Source organism: Schistocerca cancellata, chromosome 4 (genome assembly GCF_023864275.1).
Source record: "Schistocerca cancellata isolate TAMUIC-IGC-003103 chromosome 4, iqSchCanc2.1, whole genome shotgun sequence".
In the NCBI taxonomy this organism is placed as follows: Eukaryota; Metazoa; Arthropoda; class Insecta; order Orthoptera; family Acrididae; genus Schistocerca; species Schistocerca cancellata.
The window spans coordinates 720,877,063-720,890,420 of record NC_064629.1 but is presented as its reverse complement, the minus strand read 5'-3'; the positions used below and the strand labels follow the sequence as shown (position 1 = coordinate 720,890,420).

The window sequence follows — 13,358 nt, the reverse complement described above, 5'->3', positions numbered from 1 at the left end:
GGAGACGAGGTACTGGCAGAAGTGAGGCTGTGAGTACCGGACGTGAGTCGTGCTTCGGTAGCTCAGTTGGTAGAGCACTTGCCCGCGAAAGGCAAAGGTCCCGAGTTCGAGTCTCGGTCGGGCACACAGTTTTAGTCTGCCAGGAAGTTTCATATCAGCGCACACTCCGCTGCAGAGTGAAAATCTCATTCTGGAAACATCCCCCAGGCTGTGGCTAAGCCATGTCTCCACAATATCCTTTCTTTCAGGAGTGCTAGTTCTGCAAGTTTCGCAGGAGAGCTTCTGTAAAGTTTGGAAGGTAGGAGACGAGGTACTGGCAGAAGTGAGGCTGTGAGTACCGGACGTGAGTCGTGCTTCAGTAGCTCAGTTGGTAGAGCACTTGCCCGCGAAAGGCAAAGGTCCCGAGTTCGAGTCTCGGTCGGGCACACAGTTTTAGTCTGCCAGGAAGTTTCATATCAGCGCACACTCCGCTGCAGAGTGAAAATCTCATTCTGGAAACATCCCCCAGGCTGTGGCTAAGCCATGTCTCCACAATATCCTTTCTTTCAGGAGTGCTAGTTCTGCAAGTTTCGCAGGAGAGCTTCTGTAAAGTTTGGAAGGTAGGAGACGAGGTACTGGCAGAAGTAAAGCTGTGAGTACCGGACGTGAGTCGTGCTTCGGTAGCTCAGTTGGTAGAGCACTTGCCCGCGAAAGGCAAAGGTCCCGAGTTCGAGTCTCGGTCGGGCACACAGTTTTAGTCTGCCAGGAAGTTTCATATCAGCGCACACTCCGCTGCAGAGTGAAAATCTCATTCTGGAAACATCCCCCAGGCTTTGGCTAAGCCATGTCTCCACAATATCCTTTCTTTCAGGAGTGCTAGTTCTGCAAGTTTCGCAGGAGAGCTTCTGTAAAGTTTGGAAGGTAGGAGACGAGGTACTGGCAGAAGTAAAGCTGTGAGTACCGGACGTGAGTCGTGCTTCGGTAGCTCAGTTGGTAGAGCACTTGCCCGCGAAAGGCAAAGGTCCCGAGTTCGAGTCTCGGTCGGGCACACAGTTTTAATCTGCCAGGAAGTTTCAAACGTATAATTCTGAAAATTCTGAAAAGTAGCCACCTACGACTAATCTTATTATAATGTAAACGTTTTCAAGAAACTAATTTCTTTGCATGTGAAAATTGATGGCGATCACAGCGTGTCCAGGCTGGTTAATATGATGGCATACATTGAAACCAGTGGGTCTTCAAACGCGTTTGTTTCGGCGGTTACAAAGAACATTTGAGAGCACGTGTACTGAAATCAAGTAAGACGATTCAATTTCTTTCGACATCCATAGCTCTTCTCATTTCTTTTCTCCTAGCGTTGTGTTGATTATTAATCATTTTAGCGTTTGCTACGTACACAGTAGGAAGCTGTTCAGCAGATGAAATCGACTTCGCCTTTTTTGTTCATGGGCACCGGCTTCCTCTGCTTTGAGTGCTGCTGCGTATGTGGTGCGAAGTTGTGGACCCATTTCTTATTCACAGTAACAAATTAGTGAGTAAGAGCACCTGTATCCTTTTTTGAAATATCAAAATAGTGCTGATAAATTCTTTTCGCATTTTCTATTCGTCAGCATTCAACGAATGCGGCATCCATCTGCATAAATCCTTCTCACAGTTACTTCTCCATGTACTGCTCTCATTCCTCTGATATTCCTCTGACTTTAGTTATTTCATACACTTTCAGTCGTTGATCGTTCAGCGTCGTATTGTGCACATTCTCAATGTTGTCATGGCGGTTACAGGTTCACGACGACTTTTACGTAGGCCATCTGTAATGGAAGTACAGCACGTTCCTACTCATCCAGTGATCTGTCAGTTTTAAAATACGTCGGAGACTGCTCCTTACAAACCTTCACCAGCTTCGAATGAATTCCGTTGGCAAAAAGCCGTGCAAAACAAAATCAAATCAAAACTACATTTGCATGGTCTTATAGTTTTTCAGTTAGAGCGAAACATGCAAGCTGATCGATCACTTTCAAAATCCATTAAAACCAAACAGTTCCGCATATCAATTTGGCGCTTGACTTACATTATTGCGCTACGTACACGAATACAAGAAGAAAGGAATTTCGTTGATACCAACCCCATCTTTGAGGCAAGATGAGAACTTCTCTCCTTGAGAACATAGCACGTGGCTTACGCATTCAAATGCCAAGATCGAAACTACATATTTCTATCTTCGAGATAGAAATCAGATTTGTATTTATGTTGGCTAAAATATAGCCATTTGAAATTGACCAATATCACGTGTTACATCTCAATCATTTCTTGTCACTATTATGCCACACTGGCGGCTCAACACAACATCGTTTGCTTGCACACTGGAAGTTCGTACCCCCTCTCTTTTCCTCCACGAAAATTATGGCGGTCGCGAGCATATTTACAATCCCAAGACATGGCCTTCACTTGCGGATACTTATTGTGTATTGCGCCAGAAATATGAAGCCTGTGTTCTACAACTCGTCTGCTACGCCGAAGGGACACATGTTTTACATAACTCGTCGCAAAGTGGCGTTTTATGGGCTCGTCGACGATCGAAACGCCAAGCGTACGACAACAGTTGTAAAGACGTCTTCAGGTGATCCACGCAAGCCAGATTCGCTACAGTTCAGACTCTTATTTCTACTCCATGTTGTGTACATGTGCGAGCCACCTTTAATGAACCAGCGCTGTATCTCGTAGCGCCCTCGAAATGTCAGATGTTCGCCCTCTTTGTAAGACTCGTATCATGTTAGCAACTCCCTTGAAAGTGTCTAACAAGCGCCGCTGTAGTTGTATCTTATTCAGCAGTGATGAGATGAGGTAACAGACGACAATCGCTCATGAGGTATTTTGCTTCCGTCGGTGTGTGTATCTCTGAAAGAGCCGTCACTTACGTTACTATCTGCTTGTTTTTCCGGTCAAGTGTTACATAGCTCTTCACGAACTGAATAGCTTCTGGCTCACTGCTGAACAGTATCCTGCAATTTTCTGGATGTTGATAAGTGCTGCAAAAGTTCCATCTAACGTACAAACTCAAGTGATACTTTTGCAGTTGGTGAGTATAACCAACAGTTTCTCGTAGTCTGTGTCGAGACCACGTAGTTTAATTGCATTCGTAACACGTGCAACGGAAATTTTACAATGAATGTCGCTTGATTACACCCGAAATCACGCATGTACCACGTGATGTTATATTATCCGTCGAGGGTAAATACCGCGTGTTTTAAATTATACAGATGGCCTAGGATACTAAAATGAATACTTTTAATAAAGACATAATGATGAAAAATTAATGACTTTATTTTTTACAACATAAACAACTTGCATCTTATAGCAAAAACTTAAGCTCAGCTCTGTTCAGAAGGATGACTGATGGTCTCAGTGTACCCGTGGCCTAATTCACTGTAGAGAGATGTTATTTTAGAATAAAAATACTATGGAACCCCCTGCACTTAATCATCTCTCTGTAAGCCTGCTATGTACCACCATGAAATCTAAACAATTTGTACAAATCCGACGCCAGACACCATTGTTAGCTATTGGGACCTCTGTCGTCCGCCCACGGTAGCTGAGTGGTCAGCGCGACAGAATGTCAATCCAAAGGACCCGGGTTCGATTCCCGACTGGGTCGGAGATTTGCTCCGCTCAGTGACTGGGTGTTCTGTTGTCCTAATCATCATCATTCCATCCCCATCGACGTGCAAGTAGCCGAAGTGGCGTCAAATCGAAAGACTTGCACCCGGCGAACGGTCTCCCCGGCGCGAGGCCCTAGTCACACGACCTGATGAGGAAATGGTTCAAATGGCTCTGAGCACTATGGGACTTAACATCTCAGGTCATCAGTCCCCTAGAACTTAGAACTACTTAAGTTCTAACTAACCTAAGGACATCACACACAACCATGCCCGAGGCAGGATTCGAACCTGCGACCGTAGCGATCGCACGGTTCCAGACTGAAGCGCCTAGAACCGCTCGGCCACCAGCAGCCGGCCCTGATGAACCTCTGTCGCAGTTCAAGTATACAGATTAATGACAGAGTCGGTCAGAACCGATTTTCTCGTCCATACTGCTGCACATAAGCCACAGATCACAACAAATATGGCTCAACATCATTGGGAGTGTAGCAAATAATTTCACCCCTGATCTATGGAGCAGTGAAAAACGTTTAATGCGTTTTAGTTTTGTCTGTATCAGGCGACACCAAGTCACCCCAAGACACAAACAGTGTGTTGGGACTCACTGACAATGCCATCTGCTGCAAGTCCTCATACGCAGCATTGTATTCCCAATGGACACCATGTTGATTGCCTGTAGGGTCAGTGATATCTGAACAGTGGAGGTGTTGGTGTGAGGATCTTATAAGATTTATAAGGCTTATTATTTCATAGAACATGGAGTTTCCATATTCTGAGACAGATACCACACAACTGAACATTAATATTTCTTTTAGCATGTGAAAGGTTGACATTGTGCAACAGCAGTGAAAGTTGCTAACAAATAATTCGATGGGTGATAGCCGGCCGCGGTGGCCATGCGGTTCTAGGCGCTCAGTCCGGAACCGCGGGACTGCTACGGTCGCAGGTTCGAATCCTGCCTCGGGAATGGATGTGTGTGATGTCCTTAGGTTAGTTAGGTTTAAGTAGTTCTAAGTTCTAGGGGACTAATGACCTCAGATGTTAAGTCCCATAGTCCTCAGAGCCATTTGAACCATTTTTTGATGGGTGATATGAAAACTCGTTGCTCGCAAATCACGCGTAAGGATTCACACAGAGAAAATTTTGCAAAATAGTAAAGGAGGGTGATATTCTTACTGGGTGACACTATACTAATAGCCCTAAAGCGGAGCGCTTCAACGTCAGTAGGGAGATCACTCAAGACTTTGTTCACGGACATAAGTGATAAGCATCAAGCAAAGTCATTGCTCGCTCACGTTGTCACACACACAGCAACCACAGCCCAGAAACGCTGTGTATCGACTCACACGTGTAGGATGAGTCTCTTCACGTCAACGTATCACCATGCACAGCCTGATAATGAATGCAGTTAAGCACTCAAGTAAATTGTCGATTTTCTATGTGATGGTTCCATTTTAAGTTTTTCATGATTGTAATCCCTAAGCATTTAGTTGAATCTACAACTTTTAATATGTGTGACTCGTTGTGGAACCAAATTTAACGTATCCCTTTTACACCACCAAGCCATATTAATGTTTCCACCTGACAAAAGCCTAAACAACCACCTTTTGCAGCGGGACTGCTGCGAGATGTGCAGGAATGGAATCAGTGAGGTTCTGGAATGTCCCGCGGGCAGTTGCACTAGGTTTGTCGGCTAAGGTTCCATGGCACGAACAGCCCTGTCGTGGTGGAGGCACAGATTCTCGATTGGGTTTAAATCCGGGGAGTCTGGTGGCCAGGGCATTACGGTAAACTCATCCTGGTGCTCTTCGAACGACGCACGTACACAACGAGCTGTATGACACGTTACATTGTCCTGCTGATAGATGCATCGTGCCAAGGAAAAACAAACTGCATGTAGGTCCAGAATGGTTCAAATGGCTCTAAGCACTATGGGACTTAACATCTGAGGTCATCAGTCCGCTAGACTTAGAACTACGTAAACCTAACTAACCTAAGGACATCACACACATCCATGCCCGCGGCAGGATTCGAACCTGCGACGGTAGCAGCCACGCGATTCCGTACTTCGCGTCTAGAACCGCTCGGCCACCGCGGCCGGCTGCATGTAGGGATGGGTGTGGTCACCAAGGATATATTCATACTTTAGTTGATCCACTGTGCCTTCCAAAATGACTAGATTGCCCAAGGACGGCATGAAACGTGATCCATCCGAAAAGGCTACGTGTCGCAGCTCACTGGACGTCCAGTTGCGGTACTGTCTTGCAGATTCCAGCCTTCGTCGCCAATGAACAGTAGTCAGCAGGAGTGCATGACCTAAGCAGCTGCTGCGGAGGTCCACACGCAGAAACAGTTTACACACTTAGCCGCTTCGGAAATGTCCCTTTCAAAGTTTGATAAATCACTCTGTTTCCGCATTGCGACAACGACTGTACTGTTCTTCCGCATTCTCCCGATACGCTTTATATATCGTCCACTGCTAGTGGCGCCACCTGCCGTCTGTGAGTGGTTAATGCATTTTCTATACGAAGATGGTATCTGTTCTTTCAGATACGTCCGAAATAACAGATACCATCTTCATATACATACAGTTAAACTTCACCGGACATTACACCATCTTCTGCGCGGATGCACAAACAGTGTTCGATCTCTTACGGGGATCGCCAGTAAAGCCTCGAGTAATGAGTATGATTCGCAGGGGCACTATGAATATGGTGCGGGACAATAAGTTGCGAATGTGTCCTCTTCAAGCTCCAAACCTTCGCCCTTCCCATTAACTACGTCCGTCTGATCGGCTCCTTTCTCTCCCACCGTCCTTCGTACGTCACCATCCATAACACGGATTCCTACACCTTTTTTCCGTCCGCCGGTGTGCCCCAAGGCTCCGTCCTCTCCCCCCTTCTGTACCTTTTGTATACGGCGGACATGCCGCCGCCGTCACCCCCCGTCCACCTTCTCCAGTTTGCCGATGACACCGCCTTCCTTGCCCTCGCCCCCATCCTGCAGCGTTCCAACACCTTCTCCAATCCCATCTTGACCGGTTCACCGCTTGGTGCAACCAGTGGTTGCTCAAGATCAATCCCTTCAAAACCCATGCGATCATTGTAGGCAAAACCATCCCTTCCTTCCGCCTCCTTCATTTCTATCTCACCATCTATGGCCGTCCTATCACCCTCATCCCCACCCTTAAGTACCTTGGCGTCACCCTCGACCGTCGCCTCTCCTGGACCCCCCATCTCCAGACAATCCAAGCCAAGGCACGCTCCCGACTGGGGTGCCATTGGTTACACGTCTCGGTCACCTCTTGTTCGCATTGACGGCACTTTGAACAGTGGACGTTACATTTCAGATGTGTTACGACCCGTGGCTCTACCCTTCATTCGATCCCTGCGAAACCCTACATTTCAGCAGGATAATGCGCGACCGCATGTTGCAGGTCCTGTACAGGCCTTTCTGGATACAGAAAATGTTCCACTGCTGCCCTGGCCAGAACATTTTATACTCTTGATGAACTGTGGTATCGTGTTGAAGCTGCTGTTTGACTCAATGCCCAGGCGTACCAAGGCCGTTATTACAGCCAGAGGTGATTGTTCTGGGTACTGATTTCTCAGGATCTATGCACCCAAATTGCGTGAAAATATAATCACATGTCAGTTCTAGTATAATATATTTGTCCAATGAATACCCGTTTATCATCTGCATTTCTTCTTGGTGTAGCAATTTTAATGGCCAGTAGTGTACAGGGTGTTTCAAAAATGACCGGTATATTTGAAACGGCAATAAAAACTAAACGAGCAGCGATAGAAATACACCGTTTGTTGCAATATGCTTGGGACAACAGTACATTTTCAGGCAGACAAACTTTCGAAATTACAGTAGTTACAATTTTCAACAACAGATGGCGCTGCGGTCTGGGAAACTCTATAGTACGATATTTTTCACATATCCACCATGCGTAGCAATAATATGGCGTAGTCTCTGAATGAAATTACCCGAAACCTTTGACAACGTGTCTGGCGGAATGGCTTCACATGCAGATGAGATGTACTGCTTCAGCTGTTCAATTGTTTCTGGATTCTGGCGGTACACCTGGTCTTTCAAGTGTCCCCACAGAAAGAAGTCACAGGGGTTCATGTCTGGCGAATAGGGAGGCCAATCCACGCCGCCTCCTGTATGTTTCGGATAGCCCAAAGCAATCACACGATCATCGAAATATTCATTCAGGAAATTAAAGACGTCGGCCGTGCGATGTGGCCGGGCACCATCTTGCATAAACCACGAGGTGTTCGCAGTGTTGTCTAAGGCAGTTTGTACCGCCACAAATTCACGAAGAATGTCCAGATAGCGTGATGCAGTAATCGTTTCGGATCTGAAAAATGGGCCAATGATTCCTTTGGAAGAAATGGCGGCCCAGACCAGTACTTTTTGAGGATGCAGGGACGATGGGACTGCAACATGGGGCTTTTCGGTTCCCCATATGCGCCAGTTCTGTTTATTGACGAAGCCGTCCAGGTAAAAATAAGCTTCATCAGTAAACCAAATGCTGCCCACATGCATATCGCCGTCATCAATCCTGTTCTCTATATCGTTAGCGAATGTCTCTCGTGCAGCAATGGTAGCGGCGCTGAGGGGTTGCCGCGTTTGAATTTTGTATGGATAGAGGTGTAAACTCTGGCGCATGAGACGATACGTGGACGTTGGCGTCATTTGGACCGCAGCTGCAACACGGCGAACGGAAACCCGAGGCCGCTGTTGGATCACCTGCTGCACTAGCTGCGCGTTGCCCTCTGTGGTTGCCGTACGCGGTCGCCCTACCTTTCCAGCACGTTCATCCGTCACGTTCCCAGTCCATTGAAATTTTTCAAACAGATCCTTTATTGTGTCGCTTTTCGGTCCTTTGGTTACATTAAACCTCCGTTGAAAACTTCGTCTTGTTGCAACAACACTGTGTTCTAGGTGGTGGAATTCCAACACCAGAAAAATCCTCTGTTCTAAGGAATAAACCATGTTGTCTACAGCACACTTGCACGTTGTGAACAGCACACGCTTACAGCAGAAAGACGACGTACAGAATGGCGCACCCACAGACTGCGTTGTCTTCTATATCTTTCACATCACTTGCAGCGCCATCTGTTGTTGAAAATTGTAACTACTGTAATTTCGAAAGTTTGTCCGCCTGAAAATGTACTGTTGTCCCAAGCATATTGCAACAAACGGTGTATTTCTATCGCTGCTCGTTTAGTTTTTATTGCCATTTCAAATATACCGGTCATTTTGAAACACCCTGTATTTGTGTGACGTAAGGTGGAAGCATCAAATAAATGGTGCCTTTTGCGCCCTCTGCTGGGGCTAGCCGTAATTCAGTTGCAGCTGAGTGCTAGGCACCCCGGCGCTCTACTATGTATGACCATGTCCCGTATCGTCCGGATGGCACAGCCACTGACATGCTTTTTTTCCTTGCTTCTACAACAATGTCCTGACCTGTTTTGTGCACAAAGGGGGATCTGTTCCGTATCTTGTTAACTTACCTGGTATGAAACTCTAAATTACCATCAACATGATATCTTTGAATTGATGCCACACCTGATTTACACTTACACAGTTATTTTTGAATGAATGGAGACTTTGTCTTAGGAAGGCATGATGCAAATTTTTATCTGCTGTTTTTAAATACCTTTATTTTTGGTGGGTTAAGGATGTTACAGTATCCAGTCTCGATACAACAACCTTGTCACTAATCCCTGTATCCATCATAACGCCCCGCATTTCTTAGCGGTTAGTTGTTGCCCTGAGGTTTAGTATTTTATCACATACATTTTGACTTCAAGTAGGTTCCTGAAATAATTTCCCAACATAATTTTCGAGGAAAGCGTTTTGCACTATTTCTGACAATGTTTTATGTCTACCAGTGACTTTGGTTCAAATGGCTCTAAGCACTATGGGACTTAACATCTGCCGGCCGGGGTGGCCGAGCGGTTCTAGGCGCTTCAGTCCGGAACCGCGCTGCTGCTACGGTCGCAGGTTCGAATCCTGCCTCGGGCATGCATGTGTGTGATGTCCTTAGGTTAGTTAGGTTTCAGTAGTTCTAAGTTCTGGGGGACTGATGACCTCAGCAGTTAAGTCCCATAGTGCTCAGAGCCATTTGAACCATTTTGAACTTAACATCTGAGGTCATTAGTCCCCTAGACTTAGAAGTACTTAATCCTAATTAGCCTAAGGACATCACACACATCCATGCCCGAGGCAGGATTCGAACCCACGACCGTAGCAGCAGCGCGGTTCCGGACTGAAGCGCCCAGAACCGCTCGGCCACAACGGCCGGCTTACCAGTAACTTTAAATATATACAGTGTGTAACAGGTATAAGTGCAAATATATTTTGTGTGGTACCTTAATATGTGCACACATCAGTATGTTGATTGTTTTTTCTCTGCATCAAACAGTTTTCCCACAAATACATCACAAACTTTACCACCTGATGTTTTCTGAATAACCGTAACTGCACCACGAAGTGGAATACGCCTGTCAGTATAGACTACCCGTTTTGCGCCCAGCCGTTCACACTTCAACATCTGACCTGGTGCCCAGGGGTAAATAAGCATTAATGGTTTGCTCTTGGAGGGACTAATTGTTATTAGTTTGCAAACACAGTAAATACTGATGTAATGCTGTTCAGTACACCGCCCCGTCACCAATAGAAATATGTGCACTTATACCCATTACATCTGCATTTTCACCAACATATCGAGGTTAGATTGAAGTCACCACCATCTATAAATAAATGAGCCACGTAGCTGTTCGAAACGAAGATTAAATTTTTCTTCGACGTTTCAGCAATTTAACAACTAAGCCGGGGGTCGGTAAAAGGCATCAGTTATGAATTTATTCAGGTTGTCAAATATAACCCCTACTCATACTCAAAGGCAATATCTATATCAATTTTATAAGATAATCTACTGCTAACGGCAACAAACATGCACCACCCTCTAACCCAACAGTCGTTAAACTTTTTTGCTCAAGAGGCAATACTGACATTGTGTGGCGGCATCTCAGACCGCGTATGTACCGATGTGATTATTAATTGTTGTGAGGCTGTTAGTAACCTACATTAATTACTATGTTATGAGCCCAAATAGACAAGCCACAGTTAAGGACGTGATAAGTAGGCTATCGGCAACCATACTGGTCGTTAAAAGCCGGCAACATTCGGAATACTTCGAGTCGATTGTTCTCTGTATCAGATTGCTGCTATCCTCAACGACCCGTAGTTGTGACACTGTAATTACCTGACGAAGTGTTATTGCGTCGTCTGTATCAGCGCATGATTACTCGATTAATAACAGTAATTGCACTTATTTTTAAATATATTATGCAATATGAGACACGATCACAAATGTTTACTAAATATTTTAATGTCATTTTTCTTCTACTCATTCCGTTGCATTACAACAACTTTAATTCAACTTCATATTTCATGCCACAGATAATTACATTTGAAGATGATTGTCTCTGTCATGCGCATACACGAATCCGTCTTACTTCCGTCTGAAATTTATAATATAACAGCTGATCGGTACGACTCGTGCACACCGCGAGCTGTTAATACTGGAGGACAAACTATAAAACATTCCCCCTCTCATATCTTGTAACCCTGCCGTGGCAACGCTACTTACGACTCAGCACCTAAGGTAAATTATGTTGAAGTTTGAAATATTTTCTGGTATGCCGCCAAAGACATAACCGGAGTCCTACGTGTGGAATTTAAAGCATCTATTCTTTTGTGCGTCTTATAAATAGCGTCTACTGTGTTCTTTCGTTGAGCGAGAGATTAGAGGTAAATATAAGCTATGAAAAGGGTTCCTTACGCACCGACACATTTTAAATACTTACTGGAATTTCGTCAGCGCTTTGGAGCTTATTCATTCTGTGCATTTTGAATTACTCTTGTCGACTGTGTCGGGAGGTACGTTAGACGAAAGGCATAGTATTGCACCGACAATGGGTTTAGGGTTGCTCCGTTGTTCTTACACCATCAGTGGGTGAGCAAGAGACTAGCGGAATTCGAAAGCAGGAACAGGGAGTGTGAAATAGTAGTCTGACAGGGGGTGGAGGTTTGGGGAGGGGAAACCCAAATATAGTTGATTGAATAGATGGGTCTGTACTTAAAAATGGGAATATACAATATAATGATGCATTCCTTGGTGAGTCGGATCCGTAGTAATACCTCAAGTCAAAAATAGTGCCGTGTTTGTGTATGACACGTACTACTTCCATTGTTTCAGTGATCCGGTTTGAAGCCACACAGAAGGTTCTACTTTCTTCTACACAATTGTATTCTGATGGATCCGGCTTCAAAAAAATTATCTCGTCACATGCTGTTTTTCTAAAGCTTTTCCCTCCCTTGGTAACCCCGAAACAGTCGGAGCTAAGTAGCTGGAGTTATCTACTTGAATATCCCCTGCCCTAGGATCGTGGAGCCGGCCGAAGTGGCCGTGCGGTTAAAGGCGCTGCAGTCTGGAACCGCAAGACCGCTACGGTCGCAGGTTCGAATCCTGCCTCGGGCATGGATGTTAGGTTAGTTAGGTTTAACTAGTTCTAAGTTCTAGGGGACTAATGACCTCAGAAGTTGAGTCCCATAGTGCTCAGAGCCATTTGAACCATTTTAGGATCGTGGAACTGAAAACTTGAGCTTATTTTAAGCAAAACTACGATGCCAGTTATAGCTATGCTGCCTACGCATTCTCGCTATCTCTGATGTCAAATTACGATACTAAAATGATGGACTATGTTGAATCTGCAGTCATTCCAAATTCATTTTTTATTAACTTTGATTTTCACGGTCACATGATCATCTCCACTGTATGACAAACACTCACTGTATCACATATTCCAGTCACACGTATCATTTCATCCGCGTAGCAGTTAAAGTTGTTCAACCCAACTATAAGAGATGACACGATTGGTCGTTACTTCAATCCAGAGAAATCGGACTTTAATGCAAAACATAATGCTTGCGCTTCTTCCACCATCCAGAAAGTTTATTGTGTATTCGACAGAAAGTTAGGAGTACAGAAATAGTGAAATAAGTGATATGTACTGTCCTAGAATCAATAGATGATGTCATTTGTTGTCACGTCATAAAGGGCACTCTTTTTACAAGAGCTCGGAGAAGGTCAGTAGGAGTGACAGCAGTCTGTAAATAAGCATGAAACATGTCATCTAACACTTAACATAAAATTTCGTTCAATTTCATTGTGACATATAAACTAATGCTTTGTTTTATTTCTTTTCCAGATTCTGTGGCAGAAACATAAAGAAGACAGTTGAACGCTTACGTTTACTGTAGGACGAGAACAAGATCACTGCCAGACCTGGGTACGTGCATGTCGTTACAGTATTACTCGCGTTGATAATTCACTCATGCTAATATTTTGAGTATCGCTACATTATCTCTAGGCGCTCAACCAGGTGGCGGGATACCCTATCCACCCCGCTAACTAACAGAACATATTAGCATATTGGACTTATAACGCGGGGGAGCGGAGATCAAATCCCATTCTAGACCCCCAGACTCAGGTTTTCTATGCTTTCCCTCAAACAGTTAAGGTGAATGCCGGACTGGTTCCTTTAAAAGCACCACAACCGATTTCGTTCCCCATCATTGACGAATACAAGCTTCTGTTCACTCTCCAAGACACGTTGTTGACTGGACGTTAATCCTTCA

The 13,358-nt window shown here is 45.0% G+C and overlaps 1 protein-coding gene across 1 annotated transcript in view; it reads left to right on the top strand.

Annotated features, from left to right (window-relative positions):
- Positions 1-13,358, top strand: part of LOC126184689 (galanin receptor 2a-like) — a 442,192-nt gene that overhangs the window by 260,509 nt on the left and 168,325 nt on the right. Inside the window, exon 2 of the mRNA XM_049927183.1 lies at positions 12,929-13,009. The gene's annotated coding sequence lies outside the window, so the exon portion shown is untranslated. The remainder of the gene's footprint in view (positions 1-12,928; positions 13,010-13,358) is intronic.